At 38.7% G+C, this 13,214-nt stretch overlaps 1 protein-coding gene across 1 annotated transcript in view; it reads left to right on the top strand.

The window, feature by feature from the left end:
- RFX7 (regulatory factor X7) overlaps positions 1–13,214 on the top strand; it is a 139,846-nt gene that overhangs the window by 51,504 nt on the left and 75,128 nt on the right. The window lies entirely within an intron of this gene.

Below are 13,214 nucleotides of genomic sequence, written 5' to 3'. Positions count from 1 at the left end.
AAGAGATGAGTGGGAGTCTCTTAGAATGATATCAGCATTAAACAAATTAGAAACAATTTGTTGAAAGTGGGGAAAACAGGTTCTGAAATGTTTTTAGCTAGAGCAGTGTTCTTTAAGGCATCTTGTTACTTACAATGTATTACATACTAGTATTTTTGGCTGGTGACTGTTTATTTATTGTATCATTTTTTCTGAAGAAAGGGAAATGCTATAGTGTATTTCTGTAAAGTGTTTTGAAATAGGCTTAGATTAAGTTGATTTGTTTTTGTTTCTGTTTTTTAAAAACATGCTTATGTTTATTGTCTCTTTTGTTTAGTCCCACTAGGAAAGGTTTTCCACAGCTTCACTCTGTAATTTGATTTTGTTGTTGCTGTTATTTAGTCGCTAAGTCAAGTTGTGTCCAACTCTGCGTTAACTCCATGGACTGTAGCTTGCCAGGCTCCTCTGTCCATGAGATTTCCCAGGCAGGCATACTGGAGTGGGTTGCCTTTTCCTTCTCCAGGGCATCTTCCCAACCCAGAACCAAACCCATGTTCCTCTGTCGGCAGGCGGATTCTTTACCACTGAGCCACCAGGGAAGCCCACCTAATTTGATTTAAGGGAAACAAAACATGCTTTCTCAAACTGTGCCTGTCTCCCTGAAGTTGTTATGTGCCCTCCTTGCTGATGTGCTCTCCCCTTTTCCCTACTCCATTGTTCTAGTATTGAGCTCTATAGCATAGTGGTGATCTGACTTGATCTGTAAAGATCGAACTAAACGATTTAGAAGATAAATGACCGGCATGTCTCATAAACTTAGTAATCACAATAGCAGGGCAAAATTATGAGCCTGATATTTTGTTTTTATCTAATACCAAAATACAAGGTTGATACTATTTAATTAAAATGTTTATAAAAGCAATGATTTTTAAAAAATCAGTGACACATTAAGTTTAATGAAACCACAGCTTCATTAAATATAATCAATTATCAACAATTTACAAAATGTCAAAAACCTTAGAAAAATATTAATGTTAAACTTACATTATCATTTGAATGTAAGTTATTTGTAGATAAAATTAACAAAATAGTTTTATTCAAAAATAAAAATGAAGACCACTTAATGAAATATTTAAAAGTCAAATATTATCTACCTTTTTTTAAACTTCAGGTTCATGTATGCATCAGTGGTTCATTATTGAGTAGTGACCATATTTTTGTGCATATTTTTTCTGCTGCTGAAAAAGTGTTCTTAACAAGTTGAAGTAATGGTGCAAAAATAATTATATCTCCAAATATATCCATAGATAATCTCATTCCTTATTTGATAGCTTTGAGATGTTTTACTTTAAATTTAATATATCTACTTTTTCATTTTTGAAATGCTCATTGTTTTAAATGATCATAATTTAATGAGTCAGAATAGGTCTTACAGGACTTGCTAAGAAGAACCACAGCCCCCCCAACCACTAACTCATGGCCTCATCAGAGAGGAAAGCCAAGTAAAGTAAATACTTCCTCTGTCTTTTGCTGTCTTACCTCCTCCTGGTGACTAATATCAGCCCATTGGAAACCACAGGGGAAGGAAGCCATACAGATACAGTGCATACAGGCCAGCCTCCTTTTGCAGAGGGTAGGAATTGGATCTGGAAGGGCAAACAGGAAAAATGTAGCCCAATAGTTTTAATTTCTAAGACACCACTTTTTAGTGATATGGTATCTTTTGGTGTGTGATGTAGCCAGTTTTTGTTTTTGCCCTTTGTGGGGATTAAATTTTTTTCTTTCTTGCATGATCTTCTTTCTTCCCAGTGAGGATTTCATGCCCCCTTTTTAAGGGGAATGTCCTGTTTTTCATATTAGAGGTCTTCCTCAATTGTATACCCATCTGAGTCAATGTAAGAGTGAGGTACAAAAAGCTAATAGGAAGGTCTTTGCAGTGGGGGTTTTGCTTTCTGATTCTGTAGGTCTGAAGGGGGCCCTACAAATTTACACTTCTAACTAGTCCCAGGTGATGCTTGTCCAAGAGTCATATTTTAAGAACCATTTTATTAAGGAATGCTCTTGAGAATCACGTCTGTGAAAGGAAGGGATAGGAAGGAAACAGAGAGAAAGTTAAGCTGCAGTGTGAAGAGTTCTGAAGGAGAAATGGCCCATCAGAGATGTCCCAAAGACAAAGAGCTGGGTCTTTATTTCCTGCATGTTGTGCAGCCTCTGAATGGGAGCTGTCCCTAGAAGGAGATATGACCTTAGGGAGTGAAGTTTTCTTTAGCATAGCTATCTCCATTGTTGTTGTTGTTGTTCAGTAGCTCAGTCCTGTCTGACGCTGCCAACCCATGGACTGCAGCACACCAGGCTTCCCTGCCCTTCACCATCTCCTAGAGCTTGCTCAAATTCATGTCCATTAGTCAGTGAGGCCACCAACCATCTCCTCCTCTGTCATCCCCTTCTCCTCCTGCCTTCAATCTTTCCCAGCATCAGTCTTTTCTAATGAGTTGACTCTTCATATCAGGTGGCCAAAGTCTTGGAGCTTCAGCATCAGTCCTTCCAATGAATATATGTGTCCTTAGTCGCTCAGTCATGTCCAACTCTTTGTGACCCCATGCACTATAGCCTGTCAGGCTCCTCTGTCCCTGGGGTTCTCCAGACAAGAATACTGGAGTGGGCTACCATGTCCTCTTCTAAGGGATCTTTCCAACACAGGAATCAAACGCAGGTCTCCCACATTGCAGGAAGATTCTTTACTCTGAGCCACCTATCCAATGAATGTTCAGTGTTGATTTTCTTTAGGATTGACTGGTTTGATCTCCTTGCAGTCCAAGGGACTCTTAAGAGTCTTCTCCAACATCACAGTTCAAAAGCATCAATTGTTTGGCACTCAGCCTTCTATAACTCTTCTATAACTCTCACATACATGACTACTGGAAAAACATAGCCTTGACTAATGTCTCTGCTTTTTAATATGCTGTCTAGGTTGGTCATAGATTTTCTTCCAAGGAGCAAGTGTCTTCTAATTTTATGGCTGCAGTCAACAATCTGCAGTGATTTTGGAAGCCAAAAAAAAATAGTCTCTCACTGTTTCCATTGTTTCCCCATCTATTTGCCATGAAGTGATGGGACCGGATGCCATGGTCTTCATTTTTTGAATGTAGAGTTTTAAGCCAACTTTTTCATTCTCCTCTTTCACTTTCATCAAAAGGCTGTTTACTTCCTCTTCACTTTCTGCCATTAGGATGGTGTCATCTCCCTAGCTGAGGTTATTGATATTCCTCCCAGCAGTCTTGATTCCGGCTTGTGCTTCATCCAGCCTGGCATTTTGCATGATGTACTCTGCATATAAGTTAAATAAGCAAGGTGACAATATATAGCCTTGATGTACTCCTTTCCCAGTTTGGAACCAGTCTGTTTCCATGTCCAGTTCTAACTGTTGCTTCTTGACCTGCACACAGATTTCTCAGGAGGCAGGTCAGGTGGTCTGGTATTCCAGTCTCTTTAAGAATTTTCCACAGTTTGTTGTGATCTACACAAAGACTTTGACGTAGTCAGTGAAGTAGAAGTAGATGTTTTTCTGGAACTCTCTTGCTTTTTCTAAGATCCAACAGATGTTGGCAATTTGATCTCTGGTTCCTCTGCCTTTTCTAAATCCAGCTTCAACATCTGGAAGTTCTCGGTTCATGTATTTTTGAAGCCTTCCTTGGAGAATTTTCAGCATTACTTTGCTAGCGTGTGAAATGAGTGCAGTTGTGCAGTAGTTTGAACATTCTTGGGGCTTGCCTTTTAGCTCAGTCAGTGAAGGATCTGCCTGTAATGCAGAAGACTCGGGTTGGATCCCTGGGTTGGGAAGATCTCCTGGAGGAGAAAATGGCAACCCACTCCAGTATTCTTGCCTGGAGAATGCCATGGGCGGAGGAGTCTGGCAGGCTACAGTCCATGGGGTTGCAAGAGTTGTACACAACTTGGCAACTATACCACCTTGAACATTCTTTGGCATTGCCGTTCTTTGGGATTGGAATGAAAACTGACCTTTTCCAGTCTTGTGGCCACTGCTCAGTTTTTCAAATTAGCTGGCATATTGAGTGCAGAACAAAGCTAGTGGAAGTGATGGAATTCCAGTCAAACTATTTCAAATCCTAAAAGATGAAGCTGTTAAAGTGCTGCATTCAGTATGCCAGCTGTCCTGGCTTTGCTATTTCGGGATTCCCTGGTGGCTCAGATGTAAAAAATCTGCCTGCAGTGCTGGAGACTCTGGTTCGATCCCTGGGTCAGGAACATCCCTGGAGAAGGGAATGGCAACCCATTCCAGTATTCTTGCCTGGAGAGTCCCCTGGACAGAGGAGCCTGGCAGGCTACAGTCCATGGGGTCCTAAAGAGTTGGCTGCAGCCGAGCGACTAACACTCACTTTTTCTGCTGGAAGCACTCCCAGCAGGTGGAGGACAGTGTCCTTTTTTCCTGAAAAGGGAAAATGGGGCCATCTATTACAGAGTCCATACATACTTTTTTTCCAGTCAGCCTCCCACCCCTGTCCCAAGACAGCCACTTTTTCTATTTTTTCTTACTCCATTGATTAAGTTTGTCTATTCCAGAACATCATATAAATGGAACTGTACAGAACAAACTTCTAGGTGTTGTCTTGGCTCAGTATAATGTCCTGTAGATTCATCCATGTTCTTTTATGTATCAGAAGTTGTCACTACTGTTGTTTCTTGTTACTGAGTAGTATTCCAATCTATGAATATACAGCATTTTTATCCATTCTTATGTTAACTGCCACTTGGATTGTTTTCAGTTTGGGGGCATTTTTACTAAAGATTCTGTGAACATGTTTGTAAGAGTCTGTTTTGTGGACACAGTTTTGTTTCTCTTGGATAAATACCTAGGGACAGAATTGTTGTGTTATATAATAGGTTTATATTTACTAAAGTTTTTCAAAGTGATTTTACCTTTTTCATTTCCATCAGATATGACAGATGTGATTGCTCAATCTTTGCCAACTTTTGGTGTTTCCAAGTGTTTCTAATTTTAACCATCCCAGTATGTATATAGTATATCCTGATGACTAATGGTGAACATCTTTTCATGTGCTTTCATTAGATGATTTGTCTATCTTTTCTTTGTGAACTATCTATTTCTGTTGTTTGCTTATTTATTAATTGGATTACTTGTCTTGATTTTTGAGTTATAGAAACTCAGTATATATTCTGGGCATAAGTTTCATCAGATACATTTTGCAAATATTTTCTTCTGATTGGTGACTTGTTTATTTTCTGACATCTTTATATATTTTCAGGTCATGATCTTCTTCTAGGCATTCTATAATTTAAACTTTTGTGGTTAATTTTATGAGCCAACTCAAATTTTTCTACAGAATGAGCTGTGTTCACTTGTTTATAGATACATCCAGTTATTCCATCAACCTTTGTTGGAAAGGTTTTTCCTTTTATCTTTTGAATTGCTTTAGTATCCCTATTGCAAATTGGTTTACTGTATAGAAATCAGCTATCATTCATACCACTTTTTTTTTTTAACTGTAATAATGTTACTTTACTCTGGCTGCCTTCAAGATTTGCTTTCATCTTGATGTTTTCATCCCTTTGTGATGTGTTCCTGTGTGATTTTCTTTCTAATTATTCTGCTTGGAATTTGCTGAGCTTCTTTGAATATGTAAGTTTGTATTTCTCACAAAATTTGGAGAAATTTTGGCCATTATCAGATATTTTTCTGTCTCATTATCTTCAGTTGTATATAACTAGACTGCTTGTTATTGTACTATGAATCTCTGAAGCTCTATTTATTATTTTGAAGATGTTTTTCTCTCTCCTTTAGAATCAGTAAAATGTACTGATTATTTACTGGTTTAGTGACCTTTTTTCTGCTGTATCTGATCTCCTTTAAAGAAATCCAATGAATTTTGCATTTCAAATACTGTCAGTTTTACTTCTAGAATTTCCATTTGGTTCTTTCAGTTCTACTCTCAGCTGAGATTCCTCCCATGTTTACATTTATTACGACCATATTTTCCTGAAATACTTGAATGTATTTATAATACTTGCTTTGAAGTCTTTGTCTGTTAATTCTGAAGTCTAGATTATTCAGGGTTTGGTTTCTTTGAGCTGCTTCTTTTTCTTGACTCTGGGTCTCTCTTTCCTTTTTCTTTGTTCTGGTAAATTTTGCTTGTATGATGGGTATCGTGAGTGATAGTTGTAGACTTTGAATTCTGTTATTTTTCTCTGATGAGGTTTTGTATTTTTTTTTTGTCCTGATAGTTAACAGGGCTGAATTCAAATGCCCCAACATTATCATTCCTGTGTTAAGTAGCAACAGAAGTCTCCTCTCAACTCAGATCTTTCTTTACACTTTTCAGCTGTTGCTTTTTGCTGGACTCCTTAGAGCCTTCCCCAAATGAAGGCCATCTAAATATTTGGGCATAGTTTACACAAAAATCTTGTGGTGCTTTCTAGCCCTAGACTTGGTACTGTGGCTCCTCAGCTAGCAGGAAGGCACATTTTTGTTTCAGTCCCTACTGATTGTCATTGTGTCTGTAATAAATGACCTCAGGCAACAGCCCTGTAAATACGGATCCTATCTGGTGCAGTTCCTTCTTTTAAGGCTGATGCCCCTCCAGTTACTACCTGCTTTTGGTCATATCTGTTTTTATATTTTATCCACAGTATATGGTTGTTAAAGATGGAAAAGCTACTCTAAGTTAGCTTGTCATTATTCAAAGCAGAACATTAAAATGTTGAAGCTTTATTTTATTTTAATTGAGTCAGTCAAACCATCCATTATTCAGAGAATATTTTAGGAAATTGTAAAACATCCACTAAATGGAATATTGCAGTATATTAAATTTTTGAAACAAAATTTGGAAACGGAACAAGGATGTCTGCTGTCACTGCTACTTTTTACTGTTAAATTAGAGATTTTAGTCAAAGTAATTAGATAAGAAGCAGAGGTGGGAGGAAATAGAGATTGGAAAGGAAAAAGAATATTTTCACTATCATAAGTGAAATTATATTCTACAAGAGAATCTATGTACAATTAGAACCAGTCAGAGTTCAAGAAGGCTGCTGGATATAAAGTCAGCATAGAATACCAATAGCATAGAATAGCAATACCAACATTCACCACATCAGAATGTACATGAAACCAGTTGGAAAACATATTAAGAAAAAAGAGATACAGTTTGTAATACCATTTATAAGCTACCTAGTACTCATTAACAAAAGATAATAGAGAAAATGACATACATCTTTTAGGACAGAATAAATTCAAATTATCAGTTAACTCCCCCATTTCTGTAATACCTATAGTATCAGTACAGTTGTTGAATATGGAAAACCTAAAAGCTCACCTGGAGTTAGACGTCCAAGAATTATCAGGACCGTTCCAAAAATGGTCAACAAGTGTCATGCACATTTAAAGTGTGGTATTGACTCAGGTATAGATAAGTAGATTAGTAATAAAAATGAAAAAAGCTTGAAACAGGTTCAAGCATGTATGTAAACATGTATGTAAAGCATGTACGCATAGTAAAGTGAAAGTGAAAGTCATTCAGTCATGTCGACTCTTTGCCACCCCATGGACTATTCAGTCCATGGAATTTTCCAGGCCAGAACACTGAAGTGGGTAGCCTTTCCCATCTCCATGGGATCTACCTAAACCAGGGACTGAACCCAGGTCTCTTACACTGCAAGTGAATTCTTTACCAGCTGAGCCACAAGGGAAGGCCAAGCCTATCCTTCTGTAACACATCTTCCCAACCCAGGAATCCAACCAGGGTCTCCTGCAATGCAGGTGGATTCTTTATCAACTGATCTATCAGGGAAGCCCAAATGAAAGTCAGTCAGTCGTGTCTGACCCTTTGCAATGCTATCGACTATACAATCCATGGAATTCTCCAGGCCAAAAGACTGGACTGGGTTAATACCATTCCCTTCTTCCGGGGGTCTTCCGAAGCCAGGGATTGAACCCAGGCCTCCCACATTGCAGGCGGATTCTTTACCAGCTAAGCCACAAGGGAAGCCCATAGAAAAATAGGAAACAATTGGCTTGCCAAATACCATACAGAATAAACTCTGATTAAAATCAAAATAAAAAAAACTAACTTCAAAAATTTTAGAGCAAAACATGGAATGTCTTCAAAACTTTAGCTAGATAGGATTTCTTACAACAAAAGCACAGGTCATAAAGAAAAAAATTAATAAATTTTACTAAGTCAAGAATTTAAACTTCAGTAAGTTTTTCCAGTGGTCATGTATGGATGTGAGAGTTGGACTGTGAAGAAGGCTGAGCGCCGAAGAATTGATGCTTTTGAACTGTGGTGTTGGAGAAGACTCTTGAGAGTCCCTTGGACTGCAAGGAGATCCAACCAGTCCATTCTGAAGGAGATCAACCCTGGGATTTCTTTGGAAGGAATGATGCTACAGCTGAAACTCCAGTATTTGGCCACCTCATGCGAAGAGTTGACTCATTGGAAAAGACTCTGATGCTGGGAGGGATGGGGGCAGGAGGAGAAGGGGACGACAGAGCATGAGATGGCTGGATGGCATCACGGACTCGATGGACATGAGTCTGAGTGAACTCCGGGAGTTGGTGATGGACAGGGAGGCCTGGCATGCTGCGATTCAGGGGGTCCCAAAGAGTCAGACACAACTGAGTGACTGAACTAACTAAGTTACTAAAATGTATCACTAGCAAACTTCAGATGAGAAGACTAGTATCCAGAATATATAAAGAACTATTCCAATTTAATAAGAAATCGTCAACTCCACTTAAAAATGGGCAAAAACAAGAACCAGCAGCTTATGGAGAACCCATACAGTCAAGAAGCAGGTGAAAAAGTATAAAACATTGTTAGTAATTAGGATGCTGACAATTTAAAATTTTTTCATACCCATCAGAATGGCAAGTTTTTAATGTTTATATGTATCGTGTATAAATGTCATCTGCATGTACATTTTTTGCACAAGTTAATAGGAAAATTAACTCAAACTACCACATAATTGCACTCATCTCACACGCTAGGAAAGTAATGCTCAAAATTCTCTAAGCCAGGCTTCAGCGATATATGAACTGTGAACTTCCAGATGTTCAGGCTGGTTTTAGAAAAGGCAGAGAAACCAGAGATAAAATTGCCAACATCCGCTGGATCATGGAAAAAGCAAGAGAGTTCCAGAAAAATATCTATTTCTGCTTTATTGAATATGCCAAAGCCTTTGACTGTATGGATCACAATAAACTGTGGAAAATTCTGAAAGAGATGGAAATACCAGACCACCTGACCTGCCTCCTAAGAAATCTGTATGCAGGTCAAGAAGCAACAGTTAGAACTGGAAATGAAACAACAGACTGGTTCCAAATAGGAAAAGGAGTACGTCAAGTCTGTTTATCGTCACCCTGCTTATTTAACTTATATGCAGAGCACATCATGAGAAACACTGGGCTGCACATCATGAGAAACACTGGGCTGGAGGAAGCACAAGCTTGCATCACGATTGCGGGGAGAAATATCAATAACCTCAGATATGCAGATGACACTACCCTTATGGCAGAAAGTGAAGAAGAACTAAAGAGCCTCTTGATGAAAATGAAAGAGGAGAAATGAGAGTAGAAAAAGTTGGGTTTGAAGCTCAGCATTCAGAAAACTAAGATCATGGCATTCAGTCCCATCACTTCATGTCAGGTAGATGGGGAAACAGTGGCAGACTATTTTTTTGGCTCCAAAATCACTGCAGATGGTGACTGCAGCCATGAAATTACAAGATGCTTACTCCTTGGAAGGAGAGTTATGACCAACCTAGACAGCATATTAAAAAGCAGAGACATTGCTTTGCCAACAAAGGTCCATCTAGTCAAAGTTACGGTTTTTCCTATAGTCATGTATGGATGTGAGAGTTGGACTATAAAGAAAGCTGAGTGTTGAAGAATTGAATCTTTTGAACTGTGGTGTAAGAGAAGACTCTTGAGAGTCTCTTGGATTGCAAGGAGATCCAGCCTGTCCATCCTAAAGGAAATCAGTCCTGAATATTCATTGGCAGGAGTGATACTGAAGCTGAGAAGCTCCAATACTTTGGCCACCTGATGCAAAGAGCTGCCTGATTTGAAAACACCCCGATGCTGGGAAAGATTGAAGGCGGGAGGAGAAGGGGTCGACAGAGGATGAGATGGCTGGATGGTATCAGCGACTCAATGGACATGAGTTTGAGTAAGCTCCAGGAGTTGGTGATGGACAGGGTGGCCTAGTATTCTGCAGTCCATGGAGTCACAAAAAGTCAGACAGGACTGAGTGACTGAACTGAACTGAATAAGAAAATAGAGACTATATATTCTGCCTATGGAAATATGAATGTATACAGGAACTTTTGGAGAGGAATTCTGTAATACATAATAAAACTGAAAGTACATATTCATGAATCCTAGAAAATTGACTTCCAGATTTATAATTGAGAAGTTTTTGATTGTGTATACCAGGAGACTTGTACAAAGACATTTGTTGCAGCATTGCTTAAAGAAAATCTGAAAAGTACCTAATTGACTTTCAGTAGAGGAATGGATGAATAAATGTGATATAGTCATTCAGTGAAATACTTTCAGCAGTTAAAATAAATGGACTTCATCTAAAGTGTATCAACATGGAGAGATCTCAAAGACAGGGTTGGGTGAAAAAGACATTTGCAGAATATATACAGTGTAATGGCATTTATATAAACATTTAAAAGCTTCTAGTAAAGGGGAATATATTTAGATCTACGGTTTAAAAAAAATCATATTTTCACTTTCATGTTAATTTGTCTAAAATATGCTTTTCTAAGTGGTCCCAAAGAATTTTCTTTATATGGGGACTAAGTGTACATTTTGTCACTCATTTGTTCAGTGGATTTTATTGAACATCTAACATGTGCCAAGTGATAATACAGCAGTGAGCAAAACAGATTGAGCCCATTTTCATGGAATTTAAATTCTAGCCAAGGAAGATAAGTGATGGAAAGTATTTTACATGAAGAAGTAGTCAGGGAAGTATCTGTAAAAGATAATATCTAGCAAAATCATGAAGAAAGTGAATGGATAAGTTATATGGAGGAAGGGTCTTAGAGGCTGACTGAAAAAGCCAGTGCAAGGCCCTACTCCTCCCTTGAGAAGCAGCAGGAAGGCCAGCATGGCAGGAGCTAAATGAATGAGGAATAGACTAGTATGATATGAGATGAGAAAGATGGCAGAGGACTGGATCCTCCAGGAACATAGGACTAATGTGGTGGATGGTGTCACTTTGAACACTTGGTTGAGAGTAGCTCACAGGACTGATGCTGGAGGGTCTAAGGATAGATGTAGGGAAACCAATTAGAAGGTTATTATAACACTTTTGAAAAGAAATGATGATGGTTTAGACCAAGGTGGTGAGAAACGGTTGTATTTTTTATATATTATTTTTTAGCAGCAATTCTTAAACTATAGAAAACCCTCTTCAGGTTAGTTGCTCAGTCACGTCTGACTCTTTGCGACCCCATGGACCACAGCACGCGAGGCCTCCCTGTCCATCGCCAATGCCAGGAGCTTGCTCAAACTCATGTCCATCTAGTTGGTGGTGCCATCCCAGCCATCTTATCCTCTGTCATCCTTTTCTCCTCCTGCCCTCAATCTTTCCCAGCATCAGGGTCTTTTCCAATGAGTCAGTTCTTCACATCAGGGAGCCAAAGTATTGGAGCTTCAGCTTCAGCATCACTCCTACCAATGAATATTCAGGACTGATTTCCTTTAGGATGGACAGGTTGAATCACCTTGCAGTCCAAGGGACTCCCAAGAGTTTTTTCCAACACCACAGTTCAAAAGCATCAATTCTTCGGCGCTCAGCTTTCTTCACAGTCCAACTCACATACGTACATGACTACTGGAAAAACTGTAGCTTTGACTAGACAGACCTTTGTTGGCAAAGTAATGTCTCTCCTTTTTAATATGCTGTCTAGGTTGATCATAACTTTTCTTCCAAGGAGCAAGCATCTTTTAATTTCATGGCTGCAGTCACCATCTGCAGTGATTTTGGAGCCCAAGAAAATAAAGTCTGTCACTGTTTCCATTGCTTCCATGAAGTGATGGGACTGGATGCCATGGTCTTCATTTTTTGAATGTTGCATTTTAACATAGCTTTTTCACTCTCTTTCACTTTCATCAGGAGGCTCTTTACTACTTCTTTACTTTCTGCCATAAAGGTGGTGTCATCTGTGTATCTGAGATTATAGATATTTCTCCTGGTAATCTTGATTCCAGCTTGTGCTTCACCCATCCTGGCATTTCACATGATGTACTCTGCATATAAGTTAAATAAGCAGGGTGACAATATACAGCCTTGACGTACTCCTTTCCCAGTTTGGAACCAGTCTGTTCCATGGCTGGTTTTAACTGTTGCTTCCTGACCTGCATACAGATTTCTCAGGAAGCTGGTAAGGTAGTCTGGTATTCCCATCTCTTTCAGAATTTCCCACAGTTTGTTATGATCCACGGTCAAAGACTTTGGCGTAATCAATAAGACAGAAGTAGATGTTTTTCTGAAACTCTCTTGCTTTTTTGATGATCCAACAGATGTTGGCAATTTGGTCTCTGGTTCCTCTGCCTTTTCTGAATCCAGCTTGAGCATCTGGAATTTTATGGATCACATACTATTGAAGCCTGGCTTGGAGAATTTTGAGCATTACTTTGGTAGCGTGTGAGATGAGTGCAGTTGTGTGGTAGTTTGAACATTCTTTGGCATTGGCTTTCTTTGGCATTGGAATGAAAACTGTTGGTGAGAAACAGTTATATTTTTGATACATTATTTTTTCACAGCAATTCTTAAAGTATAGAAAACCCTCTTATCTCAGAGAAACTGTGGGAGTTAAGTGAGAAAGATAGCACGCTTTAGCTGCTAATGAGTGAGAAGCTATACACACAATCCCAAAATCCCCCAAAATTTTAAACTTCTAAAGATTTTCTTTGGAGGAGGAGATTTCAGTTCCTCTTACCAAAAGGTATCATTTACTTTTCTTTTTCTGTTAATGATTCTGAATTTTACAGTTGAGTTTAATACAGTCACACTTTGGTCTTTAAATAATCAAATTTGAAATTCAAGTACAAGGGTAAAGTTTTGAGGTTACTGACTGCATTAACTGAATTGTGATTTAAATACTTAATTTTGCTTACTCCACAGATTAAATGTATAGCTGTATATAAAGGCAAATAACCATTTTTTGCATTTATATGGCTCTAG

Source organism: Oryx dammah, unplaced genomic scaffold, assembly GCF_014754425.2.
Source record: "Oryx dammah isolate SB20612 unplaced genomic scaffold, SCBI_Odam_1.1 HiC_scaffold_26, whole genome shotgun sequence".
Classification (NCBI taxonomy): domain Eukaryota; kingdom Metazoa; phylum Chordata; class Mammalia; order Artiodactyla; family Bovidae; genus Oryx; species Oryx dammah.
Note: the sequence above shows the minus strand (reverse complement) of the source record. Positions and strands in the feature narration are given on the sequence as shown.